This window comes from Rhinatrema bivittatum, chromosome 2 (assembly GCF_901001135.1).
Source record: "Rhinatrema bivittatum chromosome 2, aRhiBiv1.1, whole genome shotgun sequence".
Classification (NCBI taxonomy): domain Eukaryota; kingdom Metazoa; phylum Chordata; class Amphibia; order Gymnophiona; family Rhinatrematidae; genus Rhinatrema; species Rhinatrema bivittatum.
Genome location: NC_042616.1, coordinates 87810814 through 87826902, shown reverse-complemented (window position 1 = coordinate 87826902; position 16089 = coordinate 87810814).

Genomic DNA, 16089 nt, shown 5'->3' with positions numbered 1-16089 from the left:
ATATGTTTTTGTAATCCATTGTATTTAAAACCTGGATAAAATGTAGAACACCAAGATATAGGTGGAGTCATTATTCTTCAGTATCATATGCAATATGTTGCGGAGATTGAGTGACAACTCATGGATATTTGATACTATCAGCCAGTGGATATTGATAATACTTTTGCTACACAGCATAAAATACAAACAGTGATTGATCATGGTTTGTAAATGGGTTTTCTTACTAATTAGGAAGTGAGATTTTTAAAGGTGGAACATCCGCTAATTCCCATTTTGTATACAGTAGCAAACATTCATAAGAGCTTAGTTCAACCCCCTGACCGCCCTAAAGTTTCAGGTCATGGTTCTTTTTTGGTGATATTATTGATTCTTTTAGATCAGTTTTTGAAAGTATTTGTTATACATACTCACTTCTTTGTACAGTATACTTCTCAAATGTTGGCCCTTTTAAAAGATATTGATGACCTTCCTTATGATTGTCTACTTGTGACCTTGGATGTAGAGGCTTTGAACACAAATGTGCAACAGAGGGCAGCTTTGGATCTTATTACCACAGTACTATCTACAAGAACTCACCCATATCGAATATCAACTTCTTTTCTGGTGGAATTGGTAGATGTAGTTGTTACACAGAACTATTTTTGTTTTGATTCCAAGTTTTACATGCAGTACCAGGGAGTGCCAATGGGGGCAACAGAGGCTCCAGATTTGGCTAATTTATAAGTCATGGATTTTGAGGATTGGCATTTATTTCAGTCATCATGGTTCAAGTCTGTTAAAGTGTGTTGATGATACATTGATGATATTTTCTTTTTTTGTTTGGCAGATAAAACTACCTTGATACAATTTCATTAATGGTTGAATGGTTTGGAAACTCTTCACTATTCATTTTGATTATGTAACAACACCATTGTTTATATTCAATGGTTGCACCGTATTTCAGGGCATTACTAGAGCTCTTTTGAGTGTTTTTTGTATTTGGAAATCAACTGTGGCTAAGTTACCATCATTCATTGTTTAGATTTAAATTTGAAACTCTCCATGCAATACAGTTTTCATTGTACAGTTTCTGCATGTACTTATAGTGAAATATAAAAATATTCTGCAGACTACCTTGTTTCAGAAAGATATTGATCAAAACAATTTTTTGAGATTTCAGAGTCACCATCATGCAGGCTCAAGATGGGTTTACTGATTAGTCAATTTCTGTGATTGATATTTATATGATCAGCTGTCAATGACTATAAAAATCAGTTTCAAGATCTATTTAGGTTTTTAAGCCATAGTTACCCCATGTCAGCGCTAAACTCTGCATACCATTGGGCCCTATATACTAATTGTCAGTTACTGTTGTCCCAAGTACCCCAAGCAGAGCACAAATTGGTTTTGTGTTCACAGGCCGAGCATCGAACATTGCAGGGATCATTCATAGACATTGGCAAGTGTTGTCCCTGCATAAAGCCTTTAATGAATGTCCGTGCATTGCTTATTCTCTGAGATAAAACATAAAAGACATGATTGTGAAATTGTATTTACATGTTTTGACAAAAGATGAAGAAAACAAGACCCTTGGACAATGGGCTAGTAGTAACTACTCTTTCTGTGACCAGACTAGTCAAGTTTCTAAATCGAAAATCTTTTATTGGGAAATGTGGTGGCATTAAGGAAGTAACTTTTCCCATGTGATAAATTTAATTATGTGTCTTTGCAGCACCATTTACATTGGACATGCTAAACGTGATCAGAATGTGACTGATAGAACATCATCATTATGTCAACATGCAGAAAATGCAGGTATCGATATTTTCCCATTGTATAAATTTGCAACATATATTTAGCCAATTTAAGTGGACAATTTTGGAACAAGGGCCCCTAGAGGTAACGGGCAGAGATTTTCAAGCCAAGCTGGTTGTTTGAGAACAATATTGGATTTATAGTTTCAATACTGTGCAATCTGAGGTCCTCAATAAATAATTAGAATGCTAGTCAATTTTGTGAATGGTGTGGTGGGTGGGTATGTAATTATAGGCAATATCTAATCAAAGAACGCTGTCAGCATCATGTGCCTCCTTTTATTATGGAGAAATCAAGATGGATATATTGAGGACCTTTGTGCAAGTGAATTTATAAGAAGAGATCCCCCTGATGCTGAGAGAGATAGAAACACAGACCCATGTTGTGGTGTGATAGGGAACTGCAACACTGCCAGTTACATTCATAGTTGAAAATCTTTAAAAAAAACAAAACAATATTAAAAATCATATGTATGGACTTACAGATCTATGATTATAACAATTGAAAGTCAGCAATTTTGGTTCTTTATATGACGGTCTGTGATACAGTAAATAAGCAGTCAACACTTTCATGAAGTGTTTTTATTTACAGTGCACATGAAACACAGCATGACTGCTTACCTTCAGCAGTATTCACAAGTACCTTCAGCATTCACATATAAGATTCACCTTTGGGACAGCAATGTGGCAGGAGCTGTCTCCTCCTGGAGACCTGGGCCTGGCCTGACTATTCCCACCTGGGTCCCAGCTCTTATTCGTCCTCTGAAGTGCCTTGCACCCAATATTCTCTATTTCTCTGGCTTTTAAGATGGACCAAGCTAGATGCTTGGTCCCACACAGATATATGAATGATTTTAGGGCCGCTCCTTTAAATGGTCCTTATTCTTTATGAACTCTAATTAATAAGCATTACTTTGTGAAGATCTTTTTCTGTGGTAGCATATTATAGATAGTGCTTCCATATCTTTAGTGGGTTTCATTCTTTAAAAACCTGGAGTCACACATTAATGAGGTCAGCTTTTGGCATATATTGATGACATCAAAATGCTGATTCGTTCCAGGAGACGGGCAGTGATCATTTTAATCTGTAGTATTTTCAAGCCAACATGACTCTTTCCTGCACTCTTCCTATAGATGAGGGTCTTTCGCTTCGTACCAGGGCTCACTCTTCCAGTTCCCTGGTATGGAGTCTCTTCTGGGGGAATGGATATACCTTCATGGTCCAAGGCATAGACTGATTCCTTTTGTGTCTTAGTGCCAATAAGTAGTCACAACTCAGTAGTGGTACTACAACATAACACAACTTTGCTGAGGCATTTATTCAATACAAACAATTTTGAATATTGTATATTGTTCTCTTGCAGAGTCTATAAACTATTAAATGAAACTTTCAGTAGGTGAATATTTTTTCCTTGATTTCTCTATTCTTATATGGATTTTAGGACTTCCCCTGGATTGGTAAAACATCACTTTGCTAAAATCATGTTGACTTTTGACTTTTACCCATTAAGTCATGCCTACATGCCTAGCCATATGCCCAGCCTTGAGCAGGAGATCTAGAGTTGAGCAAGAGATCTAGCACCAGTTCAAGCTGGCCAGTGGTGCATCTCAAGTCCTTTCAGCCTCCTGCATGGATTGGCAGCATGACGCGGAGGAGAGTAATGGTGCATCAAGTTGCATCTTCCCTCTCTGCAGCCTTGAGCGCAGCTACTGTTCTGAATAACACAGGATGCTGATAGAAATGTGGTTCAAAGCAGCAATCAGACCAGGTGGCAGAGGAAAAGAAAGATGCAGACTGAGGCAGCAGGGCCTTCTCCTGCTGCTGATCAGTGCAGGAAGGGGGAAGGGGGATTGCTGGACTAATGGAGGGGGTGACTAGAGGGGATGGAGATGCTACCAGTCAGATTCAAAGCTTAGCTTGGAGGAGAAAGGAAAAGAGAGAGGGGGTAGGGGAAGAGAGAGAAGTGTGTGTGGAAGAAAGGTAAGGGGTGTAAGGGCAGGAGGAGAAAGAGGAACTAAGGGCAGAGAGGGGGGTAAGGGTGGATCTTGGTTGGCTTAGCCCTTATAACCAAAAAGGCTTGAGTGACCTCAGCCCTGCGTTTGTCGATAGGCACCCATTATGCCCGAGCCTAAGGAGGCAAACATTTAGGGGCAGAAGGCTGGCTAAGATTTGCTGTCTTCCAATTCTGTTGAACCTTATTCAGCAGAGAACAGCCCTCTGCCACCCCGTTACAGATCCTTATAGAAGGTGGTGGGATGAAAGCACCAACAGTGCCTACTAGGTGCGGCAAAATCCTGGGTGACCTCATCAAGGATTGGAATGTGCTTTAGAAATCTGATAAACAAATCGACAGATGTAAAGCAATGAAGAGGCCATATCAGCACTATCAAAATGAATCTTTTGAAATCCACAAAAAATATTAAATATATTAAATGAGGGAACGGTGAAAGGATATTAAATACGAACATAAAATCATAAAGACAAAAGAACATGAGATATAAGTGCAAGAGCAGGAAAAAATGCCAGACAAAAGTTAGACTAATACAATTCAAAGGTTGGCAAGTGAAAAGGAAAATTGGGCAGAATAGTAGGATAGGACTAGAGATTTAAGAAAGAGGCCTGGTATCCCCTCCATGGCCTGAGAAGCAAGTGGTGTGTGAAGAGAACGTAGAAAGTAGTTGACGGGCTGGTGTCATGTGGCTGTTGCATTTCAGGGATTTCCAGGACAGTAAATTTAAATAAGGAGAATAATTCAAGTACAGCCTGAGTATTACAGTTGTAAGAATATGAGCGGATTGTGAGGAACTGCAGAAGGACTTTGTGAAACTGCAGGACTGCTCAACTAAATGCCAGATGAAATTGAATGTGGAGACAGGCAAAGTGATGCATCTAGAGAAAAATAATCCTAACTATAGGTACACAATGCTGGGTTCTGTATTAGGAGTCACCACCCAGGAAAAAGATGGAGTCATTGTGTACAGTACCTTAAAATTCTCAGCTCAGTGTGTGACCGCAGTCCAGAAAGCAAATATAATATTAGGAATTATTCAGAAAGGAATGGAAAATAAATCTGAGAATATCATAATGCTTTTGTATTGATCCATGGTATGATTCCATCTTGAGAACTGTGTGCAATTCTGATCTCCAAAAAGATATAGTAGAACTAAGAAAAGTAAAGAGGGCTGAACAGCCTGGAGAAGAGGTGATAAAAGGGATATAATAAAGGTTTATAAAATCATGAGTGGAGTGGTACAGGTAAATAGGAATTAGTTATTTACCCTTTCAAATAGTACTAGGATTTGTAGACCCTCCATGAAACTAATAGGCAGCAGATTTAAAACAAATCAGAGAAAGTATTTTTTCATTCAGCACACAAATTAATCTGTGGAATTTGTTTTCAGAGGATATGACAGGACATATAGCGAAGCTGGATTTAAAAGGAGTGTGGATGTTTCTCGAGAAATAGTACACAAACCATTAATAGCCAGGTAGACAGCCACAACAAGAAACAAGGAGTGAATCTGCTCTTCAGGGTCTGCCAGGTACTTGTAGTTCAGATCTGTCACTGTCAGAGACAGTGGAGTTTGATAAATCTTTTGTCTTACTCAGCATGTCATATCTTATGTTCTTATTTAGCACCAATGATTTTAGCCTATATAGTGCATCCATAAGGAAAGTGCAGAAAAACTGTCATCTAGCATCACAAGGCACAACCCTCCCCTATATTCACATCATATAGCCAGATCTCCTAAATTGACCCCTAAACTGTAACTCATTATCTGAATTTAGGACAATCTCTGCAGAAATGGAGAAGATCCTTCAGCAAATTAAGATGACCCCACTCCAACCAAATTCATTAGGGACCTGAGGCAGGATTTAGCCCTTGGCTTGCCTCAATAAATAATGCTGTGTTGTCTCAGAGCTGGCTGCCTTCCAGTCCACCCTGAAAAAACTTGGCTCAGACACTAAATAAGTCAATTATTACTGCCCAGTCTGAAGCCTCCCATGTATGTCCAAATTAGTGGAAAAGAGGTCTACCTGCACCTTGTAGACCTCCTAGAAGAGGCCCATATTCTTCATCCCTACCAATTCGACTTCAGCAAAGGTTGGAAAAATGGAATTCATCCTATTAGCCTTAGTTAACAACATCTACCTATATGCAGGCCAAGAGTTGACTCACTCCTTGTCTTACTAGATTTATTGGCTGAGTTAGATGCTTTACCCCACCTGGTTCTGTAGGAGTTCTTGGAAGTCACCAGCTTAGAGGTCATAGTGCTCAACTGGTTCAAATATTTCTTGATAGACAGTTCCCAATCCACCTCTGGGGCCAGCAAATTATCCTCCCTGAGGAAACTATCATACAGTCTAGGGATGTGCAGGGGAAAATTATTTGATTTTGGTTCATTTTGGTTGTTTTCCCTTTGAAATTTGGTTTGTGGATTGCTTGATTTGTTGAATTTGTGAGAATTTAAATGAATCAAACAAACAAAAAAAAAAGCCAAAAATAAAAAAATGGGGGATCCTGGGGGCTCCCACCCACCCGGAAAAATGCAGGGCACCCAACTTACTGTTCCAGAGAGGATCCAGTGGTAAGGCCCAGGCCCAGGCTGAAGCATCGGTCTTGCGTAGGCCAAGGTCAAGGTGAACTACTGCGGCTTCAGCCTACTCAAGGCCAAAGCCTTGGCCAAACTCAAGCCCAACACCACTATCTGGCTGGAGGCTAGGTCCTGACACTTAAGCTTTGGCCAAGGCCGGAGCCCAGATCCAGGCCCAATGCTGTGACCCGGCCCACAAGTCAAGACCTGATGCCGGGGTCTCGATCCTGGACCCAGGCCTGATGCCACGACCTAGCCCAGAGGATCAGGTCATGAGGCCTGGCCCTCTGCCTAGGCCAGAGCCTAGACCCAGAACCAACATTGCGACCCGGCCTGGAGGTTTGGATCCTGATGGCAGGACCTCGGCCTGGACCCAGGCCTGATGCCATGACCCAGGCCCGATGCTGTGACCCAAATGGGAGGCTGGGTCCTGTCACCTGGGCCTCAGACTAGGCCAGAGCCCAGAGCCTGGAACAAATGCCACAATCCAGCCTGGAGGCCATGCCCTGATGCTGGGCCTTGGATGCCATGACCCCACCTGGAGACCAGATCCCAATGCCTGGGTCTCGGCCTAGACATGAGCCTGGCCCCAGGCTCAATGTAGTGACACAGCCCAGAGACTGGGTCCAAATGCCTAGGCCTTGGCCTAGGCTGGAGCTCAGACCCAGACCTGCTGCCGTGGCGTCAGACCGGACCTAGGCCCAATGCCGGGGTCTGGCCTGGAGGCCAGGTCCTGATGCCTGGGCCTCAGCCTTGGGTCAGGCCTGGACCTGGAACCCAGGCCTTGCTACTACGCTCTCCATGTTCTCCTCTGAGGCACTCACTCCAATGGTCAGTGCCATTTTCATGTACGGCATTGCTGTCCAATTGCCATATATTAAAATAGTGCCAACCGCTGAGTGAATACACCAGAGTTAACTCCTGTGCAACACCTGTGTATGGCATCAGAAGAAAGAAGAGGATGATGAGGGAGCAGTGGCAAGGCCTGGGCTCCGGGCCGAAAATGTGTCTCCCTTAAAAAGTTCAAAGGTCTTCTCAAGACCCATTTGTTTAAATCTGCCTATTTTTGAGTTTTATGATATGAAACAGTTTTTTTATTTGCTATTCTTTTATGCTTTTTTTAATGTAATTTTATGGGGGGGTTTTATTGTCAATTATTTTATGTGTGTTTCATTGTTAAGGCCTAGACCATTCTGTGTTAGGCGTTCTATAATCCTAATAAATATAAATGTAAATGGGCCTGGGACTGACCCAAAATGGAAGCCCAGGCATCAGAACCCAGTCTCCAGGCTGGGTCACAGCATCAGGTCTGGATCCGGGCTCCAGCCTAGGCCAAGGTTGCAGCGTTAGGATCTGACTTCCTGGCTGAGTTGCAATATCATTCCTGGGTCCAGGCTGAGGCCCCAGCATCGGAACCAGACCTCTGGGCTGGGTCATGGTGTCGAGCCTAGATCTGGACTCTGGCCTCCTGAGTGGGTCACAAAATCGGGCTGAGGCCCTGGCATCAGGAGCTGGCCTCTGGGCTGGGTCATGGCATCAGGCCTGGGTCTGGGCTCTGGCTTAGGCCCAGCCTTGCCATCAGATACCCCTGATGGATTATGTGAGAGACCCCAGCATTGTGCTCCAGTCTAGGCCACAGTCCTTACTTTGGGCCTTGGCCTATGTCCTAGGCAAGGCCTCAGTTTCAGGCCTAGGCCTATGCCAAGGCACCGGTGTCATGCTAGAGTGTAGACTGTGGCCGCTACTTTGGACCTCGGCCTAAGCCTTAGGTGAGGCCCCTGCTTCCACCCTTGTGACCTTGGACAAGTCACTTTACTCTCCAATGCCTCAGGTACAAACTTAGATTGTAAGCCCTCTAGGGATAGGGAAATACTTACAGCACCTGAATGTAATCTACTTTGAAGTGCTGAAAAAAGTGCAAAAAGTGGAATATAAAAATAAAATAAAATAATAAAAACCCTAGACTTAGGCCAGGTGCATTAATTTCAAATGATTGTAATCAATAAGGTTTGTTTCATTCGGGGGGCTCCCGATTTGGTTTGGGGCCCCCAAATGAAATAAATTGACCTTATTCATTGCGCTTTTAAAATTTGTTTGAAATGAATGCATATCTCTAATAGAGTCCCCCCCCCCCTAGGAATCAGTGCACTCCCCTATTTTTAACATTTACATCCATGCTATCTGTGAAATTGCACAATCATTCAATGTAGAATTCATTTATGTGCAGATGGCATCCAATAATTCATAAAGACAAGGAACAAACTATCCACAGATATTGTAAACCTAAACATTTGTCTCACAGCAATAGCTCCATGGCTGGATGAATTTAAACTAAAGCTTAACCCTATCAAGTCTGAACACCATTGGTTAAACTGGCAAGGAAATAGCCTATCAATCTTGCCCTACTTATTTGGAACTCCCTTACAATCTAAAGACTCGGTATTGAGTTTGGTAGGTGCAATTCAACTACCATCTATCTCGCTATGGAAACCCACATCTCAGCTGTGCTAGACATGTATATATCTGCATCATATTCATTCACTGTGCTACTTACTTGAGAAATAGGAACTACCTACTGTTATCCATTTTTTGATCATCAAGCACATTGTCTACAGCAATTCCTTATTCCACAGCATCTCAAAATACAATCTTAGGTGCCGCCAACTCTTGTAAAACATGGCTTTGCATAGGAGCTAAATCCTCTGACTATGTAAAACTTTTGAAGAAACTTTATTTGTTCTCGGTAAGATTTACATCTTTAAGCTTCATTTTCGTCCTCATAACTCCGTCCTCATAACGTCCTCATAACTCCATCAGACTGATTAGAAGAGCCTATCAGGGCACTTTATACAACCCCCCCAGCAAAAACATCCTTAAGGAAATGAGCCCTATCTACAGCAGGCCCCACACAATGGAATACACTCCCGTCAGACCTCCGACAAGATCCATGTCCGCTATCATTAAAAAAAACTAACTCAAAACATGGCTCTTCAAACTAGCATTCCCAGAATGAAGACTTCTGTTCATATTTCAGGTCTTTCTGTTCATATTTCAGGTCCACCTGACTAATTCACTTCATTATGTCTTTATTCTTGTTTCCTTAATTTTGGGGTTCATTGTTCCTAACTAATGTTCTAACTTTAATCGAGCCCTCACTTATGAGAGTAATTCCCAACAGTCTGTTACATACCCTCTGTGCTATTCTTCAGTTCCTGCCTGGTCTAAGATCTCCTGCAGATTCGTACCTCTATCAAGATCCATTGTTAACTTATGAAACTTTTACTTCACCATCTTTCCACTTGAATTGATTCTTATATCCTGGTTTTGAAATATGTTATTTGGGCTTATTATCATGTTCCGTTTTTGAAGTATTTATTTATTTATGTTCTATTTAGAGTAATGTTATGTTGCTCAACGGGCAAGTTCGTAGTCCCGGTTATCCCAGTATTCACCTATCTCTCACTCTGTTCCATGTAACGCTCAAATGCGACATTATGTTCATTGTAAATCGATGTGATTTGTAGTCCTTACAGGAATGTCGGTATATAATTGTCAAAAATAAATAAAATAAATAAATACATTTTCAAATACTTAAACCAGTAGATACCAGAGTATTTATCCTAACTGCTGTCCACTAACACTCCTTCAAGGGTTCTATGGTCTTCCAACAACTCTTATCATTTGTTCTATGGTCTTCCCAACAACTCTCCTATTGTCACCTCCCAAATCATATCATATATGTAATGCTGCTGACCTGGCGGGATCCCCTCTAGGGCAGACTCCATCAGTCCTCATGTTCTTGGCACCTGATGCCTCCACCAGGGGAAGAAGGTGCTAGTGGGTGGGATTTACCTCACTTTACCCCGGGAAAACAAATGGGACTGTGAACAAGGCTGGTAGTATGTACAAATATATACAGGTTTATTAGACTATATATGTATATACATTTCTACATGACTATGTACATCACTAATAGGATGTCAAACAGCACACTTATCTACTTGTGGTTAATAGTCTCAGGCCACACAACTATATACATTTTTATAAGGTAGCAAGAACATTTAATATTTGGCAATTTGGGCTGTTGGTCCCCACAGTATGCCACCATATAGAATATAAAGGACCTGTTGAGTTCCTGCTTAATCAGGTGTTATTATTATCCTCCCCCTTTTTTCCAAGTCTCACCAAAGGGGAAAGATGCAACTGGGCTGATGGGCAGTATTGGCCTAGGAGGCCCAATGTATCTAAACTGCTGCCATCTCCTCGGTGTTGCTTCTGCTGAGCTGAAAGGTCCATGCCAAGGCTGGGGTCCATGCCCTCCTGGGAACCTGACTCTGTCTCCCGATATTTTGCTGGGGTCCATACCCTCCTGGGGAGAACCTAACTTTACCTTCTGGGATGCTGCTGGGGGTACATGCCCTCCTGTGGGACCACTTGATCTGCCACTGGAGTCCCCTCCCAATCTGCTGCTGGGGTCCATGCCTTCCTGGGGACCACTCAATCTGCCACTTGGGTCTCCTTGCTCATGGGGGAGCCAGGGTCACCCCCCAATCTTCCACAGGGGGCCACAATGTCTTGGGGAACTGCTCAACCTGTCACTGGGATCCATGACCTCCTAGGGGACCACTCAATCTACTGCTGGGGTCCCGTTCCTCCTGGGGGACCACTCTGACTCTGGATCTGCTGCTATCCTTCGGTTCCTCTCCCTTGGTGGGAGGGCTTTTCCAAGCTTGGTTTTATAACTCCACTAAGCACATGGCTTGTTTAGCTTTCAGTGACTCAGGCTCTCTAGGCACATGACTTGTTTAGTGTTCAGTGATTCAGGCCCTCTGCAGTATCAGCTTTCAGTAATCTACTTCCACTAAGTTCATGGCTAGTCATTCACTGTTCCCCAGCTTAGATGGGTCACTGTCACTCAGCCCAAAGGCCAAGACCCAGGTAGGACCATGGGAAGAGAATGTGTACATACCCTTCCATCCTGCCTGGCTTTTTTTCTGTTGTCTGAGAACTGGGTGCCCAAGGGTCTGACTCTCCTTGTTAGTCTGGATAAGAATCTGTTTGCTTCCTAGGACTGTTTTTCAGTACATTTGTCTTACAAATCCCTCTCTCATTCAGAATTCTCAAATGTAGAACTTTTCTAGTCATAGTTCTCTATGATTTAAAATGATATTTCACTGAAAGTTACCAACAGTACTCCAGGGGGCACTGACATGCAAATCTCCTACCTAAGTCTCTGACTCATCTATTCAATGGTCATTTAAGCATCTTCACAATATGTGGTCTTCCCACCTTTTCAATTTCAACCTGGATTTCCTGGACTGGTAGCTCATGTTACATAGCTGCATTGTCCTTTCTTTTCCCTCTGCTGCAGTTCACTGAATGGTAGCATGCTCTTTAACCTCCATCTCCCTTGGGAGGTAGGTTTCATATAATTGCTCAATAGAGAGCTGATTTTATAAATGGAACAAAAGTAATTATTGGCCTAAGTAAATCTTACATCTCCAGAGGTTGTTTGTTCATTTCTTTCTACATCCCATGTTTTCCAACATGTTTTAATGTACACAGTATCCTACAGCTCTGTAAAAGAGGACAGCAATAGCATATAGGCTATTGTCCCAATGTGTATGATAGGTGTGTTGTACAAGACATCAGGGTGTGTGCAGGAATAGAATGTTTGAAAGCAGAACCCCTTCTATTATGACATAACATTACTTCTGACAATTTGGATTGCTTTGGATTCATTCCAGAGGGTGGCTACTAAAATGCTCAGTGGCCTTTATTCTAAAAATATGGGGATAGACATAAAGATCTAAACATGTACTCCCTAAAGGAAAGGCGAACTAGGGGAGATATGACAAAGTCATTTAAATATCTCAAAGTTTCTATGCACAGGAAGCAAACCTCTTTCAAGAAAAAGGAGGCTATTGAGCAGTACATGTTGCTCCTGTGTTCTTGATTGTTCCTGTGTTCCTGAATGTTCCTAATTGTTGCTGCATTCCTGTGTTCCTACCTGTCCAAGACTGTCTCATCCAGCCTTGCCTTGCTCCACCTGTCTCGTTCCGCTTTGTCTCCTCGTCCCAGTCTCATCCAGTGGAATGCTGTGCAGTGCAACACACCGCACTTACCTGCTGCCATCTTCTCGCTCTAGTCTGAGATCTCCTTGTGCACTGTATGCACTGTAACTTAAAGGACCCATGGCTGGAAAAATACTCATGGTGCCCTCTGACATCATTGGCTCTTACTATTTAAGGCTGCCTAGAGTTACCCTATGATGCCTCAGAAATGGGTCTCCTTCCTTGAGCTGTGTATGTTGCTCCTGTGTTACTGATTGTTCCTGTGTTCCTGAATGTTCCTGATTGTTATTGCAATCATGTGTTCCTGCCTTGCTGCCCCAACCTGTCTCATCTAGCCTTGCCTTGCCCCGCCTGTCTCATTCAGCCTTGTCTCCTCATCCCAGTCTCATCCATTGGCTTTTCATGTCTTTATCCACTCCTGGCCTGATCTCCTGGTGTAGACTTCTTGCCTTGGACCTGATCACCCTTGCCTGTCACCTGGACCTGATCTCTTGCATTGGACCTGGCTATACTTGTTCCATCTGGAACTGACCACTCAACTTGTATAGAAACATAGAAACATAGAAATGACGGCAGAAGAAGACCAACCGGTCCATCCAGTCTGCCCAGCAAGCCTTACACTTATTTTTTCTCATACTTAACTGTTTCTCTTGGCTCTTAGTAACCTTATGTTCTAATTCCCTTTTCACCCCCACTATTAATGTAGAGAGCAGTGATGGAGCTGCTTCCAAGTGAAATATTAAGTTTGATTAGTTGGGTAAGCGGCAGCATAGCTCTCTGCCATGAAGCAGAGGGCAATGCTGGAAATGTGTGAAGTATCAGTTTTTCTTTTCCCCTGTCATTGAAGCAGGGAGTCATGCCGGACATTCCCCGAAAGTGAAGCATGCCTTGAAAGTCACATTAACTATCATCAAATATTGAAAAGCCTAATAATTGGTAATACCTGTAGCCCATGAACCCATCCCTGTTTTTTTTCTTTTTTTCTTTTTTTTTTTTTAATTGGGAGATGGTTGCCCTTCATCCTTCTTCTCTGTGAAGGTGGACACCTACCACCGGCCACTGGCATCCCGCTCCGTTAATGCCTCTGTGGCTACTGCCGCTCCATGCAGTGTTTTACTACCTGCTCTTTATATGCGTCCTCTAGAACTGATGGATCCCATCCCTGGTTTTTTTTATTATTTATTTAATTGGGAGATGACAGCCCTCCATCCTTCCGCTCCGTGAAGGTGGACACCTACCACTGGCCACTGGCATCCCGCTCCGTGAATGCCTCTGTGGCTACTGCCACTCTGTGCAGTATTTTACTACCTGCTCTTTATATGGACACCTACCACTGGCCACTGGCATCCCGCTCCGTGAATGCCTCTGTGGCTACTGCTGCTCCGTGCAGTATTTTACTACCTGCTCTTTATATGTGTCCTCTAGACCTGATGGATCCCATCCCTGTTTTGTTTTTTGTTTTTTTTTTATTTAATTGGGAGATGACAGCCCTACATCCTTCCGCTCCATGAAGGTGGACACCTACCACTGGCCACTGGCATCCCGCTCCGTGAATGCCTCTGTGGCTACTGCCGCTCCGTGCAGTATTTTACTACCTGCTCTTTATATGCGTCCTCTAGACCTGATGGATCCCATCCCTGTTTTGTTTTTTGTTTTTTTTTATTTAATTGGGAGATGACAGCCCTCCATCCTTCTGCTCCGTGAAGGTGGAACACCTACCACTGGCCACTGGCATCCCGCTCCATGAATGCCTCTGTGGCTACTGCCGCTCCGTGCAGTGTTATCTGCCCTGACCCATGGCCTGTCACTGGTATCACAAGTCTGCTGCCTGTCCTGATCCTGGCATGCCCTTGGACTCATTCTCTCTACCACCCTAGGGAGTCACCTAATCCCTGCTGGCCACCAGAACCCAAGGGTTCAACCTGTTGAGGAGGCAGCTTGTATAGGTAAAGCTTCAGCCTGTCTCACTTCAGGGCGCGTTGGCCTAGGCCTTGTAGGCTTATCTACAAGGCAGCATCAACTATGCCACAGCAGTAAGGACTCACTTCCATGCCACTCATCACAGCAGTTCACGGATAGGGCAGCTGTCATTGAAGGATGAAGATAAAGAATGTCTAGACAGAAAAGGCATTTTAAAATAAATATTCTAATCTAATGTACACCACCCTCCCTGGAGCTCCTCACCCAGTTCTGTGTGTCCTATAGCTGAGGGAAATAAAGGAGGAACCCTGATGTTATAGTGTGTGTGTGTGTGTGTGTGGGGGGGGGGGGGGTTACACATGAAAATCCCTCTTCCCAAATGAGTATCGAAATTTATGGGTACATAACCTACTCAATATGTCTCCTGGTGGTTGGGAGGGGAAGCAGGGATAAAGAGGAAAGAGTAATTATAGGCTTCCCAAGTGACCTTAAAAAATAATTTTATTATTAACAACTACATTTATTCAAACAATTGGTAAACCTTTACTTTGTTGCAAGTTCACTCTTAAGAAAAGGAAATTCTATACTTTTTCCTTATTCACTTATGCTTTTCAGAATATAAGAAATGCAATATGTCTATATGCAGTGAAATACACAGTGACCTACACCGAATTCTATAAATTAACTAATCAGATAAGTACTTGTATTTGAAACTTTTATTTCTAATTCTAGTATTTATAGTTTATTTTAGTTTTTATTATTGTAAACCGCTTTGTTCAATCTTTGTATTGGTAAAACGGAATATAAATACGTTAAATAAATAAATAAATAAATAAATAAATAAATAAATAAATATGTAATATTAAGAAGTGATCTTTGTATTCCTTTTTTTCTTTTTCTTCTTTAGGTAATCAGTGAATATAAAATGAATGAGTACCTATTCAATCTCAAGCATGTTCATAGGTAAATATTTTCTTTTTATCTTTTTTGCTACTTTCTTTCTTTCTCTTATCAATGTCCTTTCTATTCTTTTTAAATGTAATATTTATTAATTTTTCAATATTCACATAAAGCAAACATTATACATTACGTAGATTAATATTCACCAAACAAATTTAATAACGAAAACTTTTCATTACTTACTCAGTTTTAACATTCAAGTTCTCATCTACTATTCCAAGTAATAGCGGGGGAGTTTAAACATGACGGTTTACAAGAAATCAAACACATAGTTATACAACCAAACATTTAGACCGTCATATGAATGCAGCAGAAATACCTATATCATGCTATGATTGCTCCAGGTTCTGGGGGTTACTAGGCTCAAGAAACTTCTGCAATTGGACAAGCTCAAAGAAAATATATTTCACATTCAAATGTTTAATAACACACTTGCTGGGATACCTCAGACTGAAACTGGAACCCTTAGCCACAACTTAGGACCTTAAAGATAAGAATTTCTTACGTCTCTCTTGGGTAACACGAGATATATCTGGATAAATCCAGATTTTTTTCCCATAATAGACTTCCTCCCTATTCCTCATAAATCTCTTTAGAATCAAATCTCTATCTTTAGGAAAAGTACATGAAAGAAACAACGTCATTATCTTCTTCACTTCTGACTCCACTGATAATTCCAAGATCTGAGTTAAATTCAGTAAATTCTCTTCTTCTTGTGCTGTTTCTTTTGCCTTTTCTTCCTTATT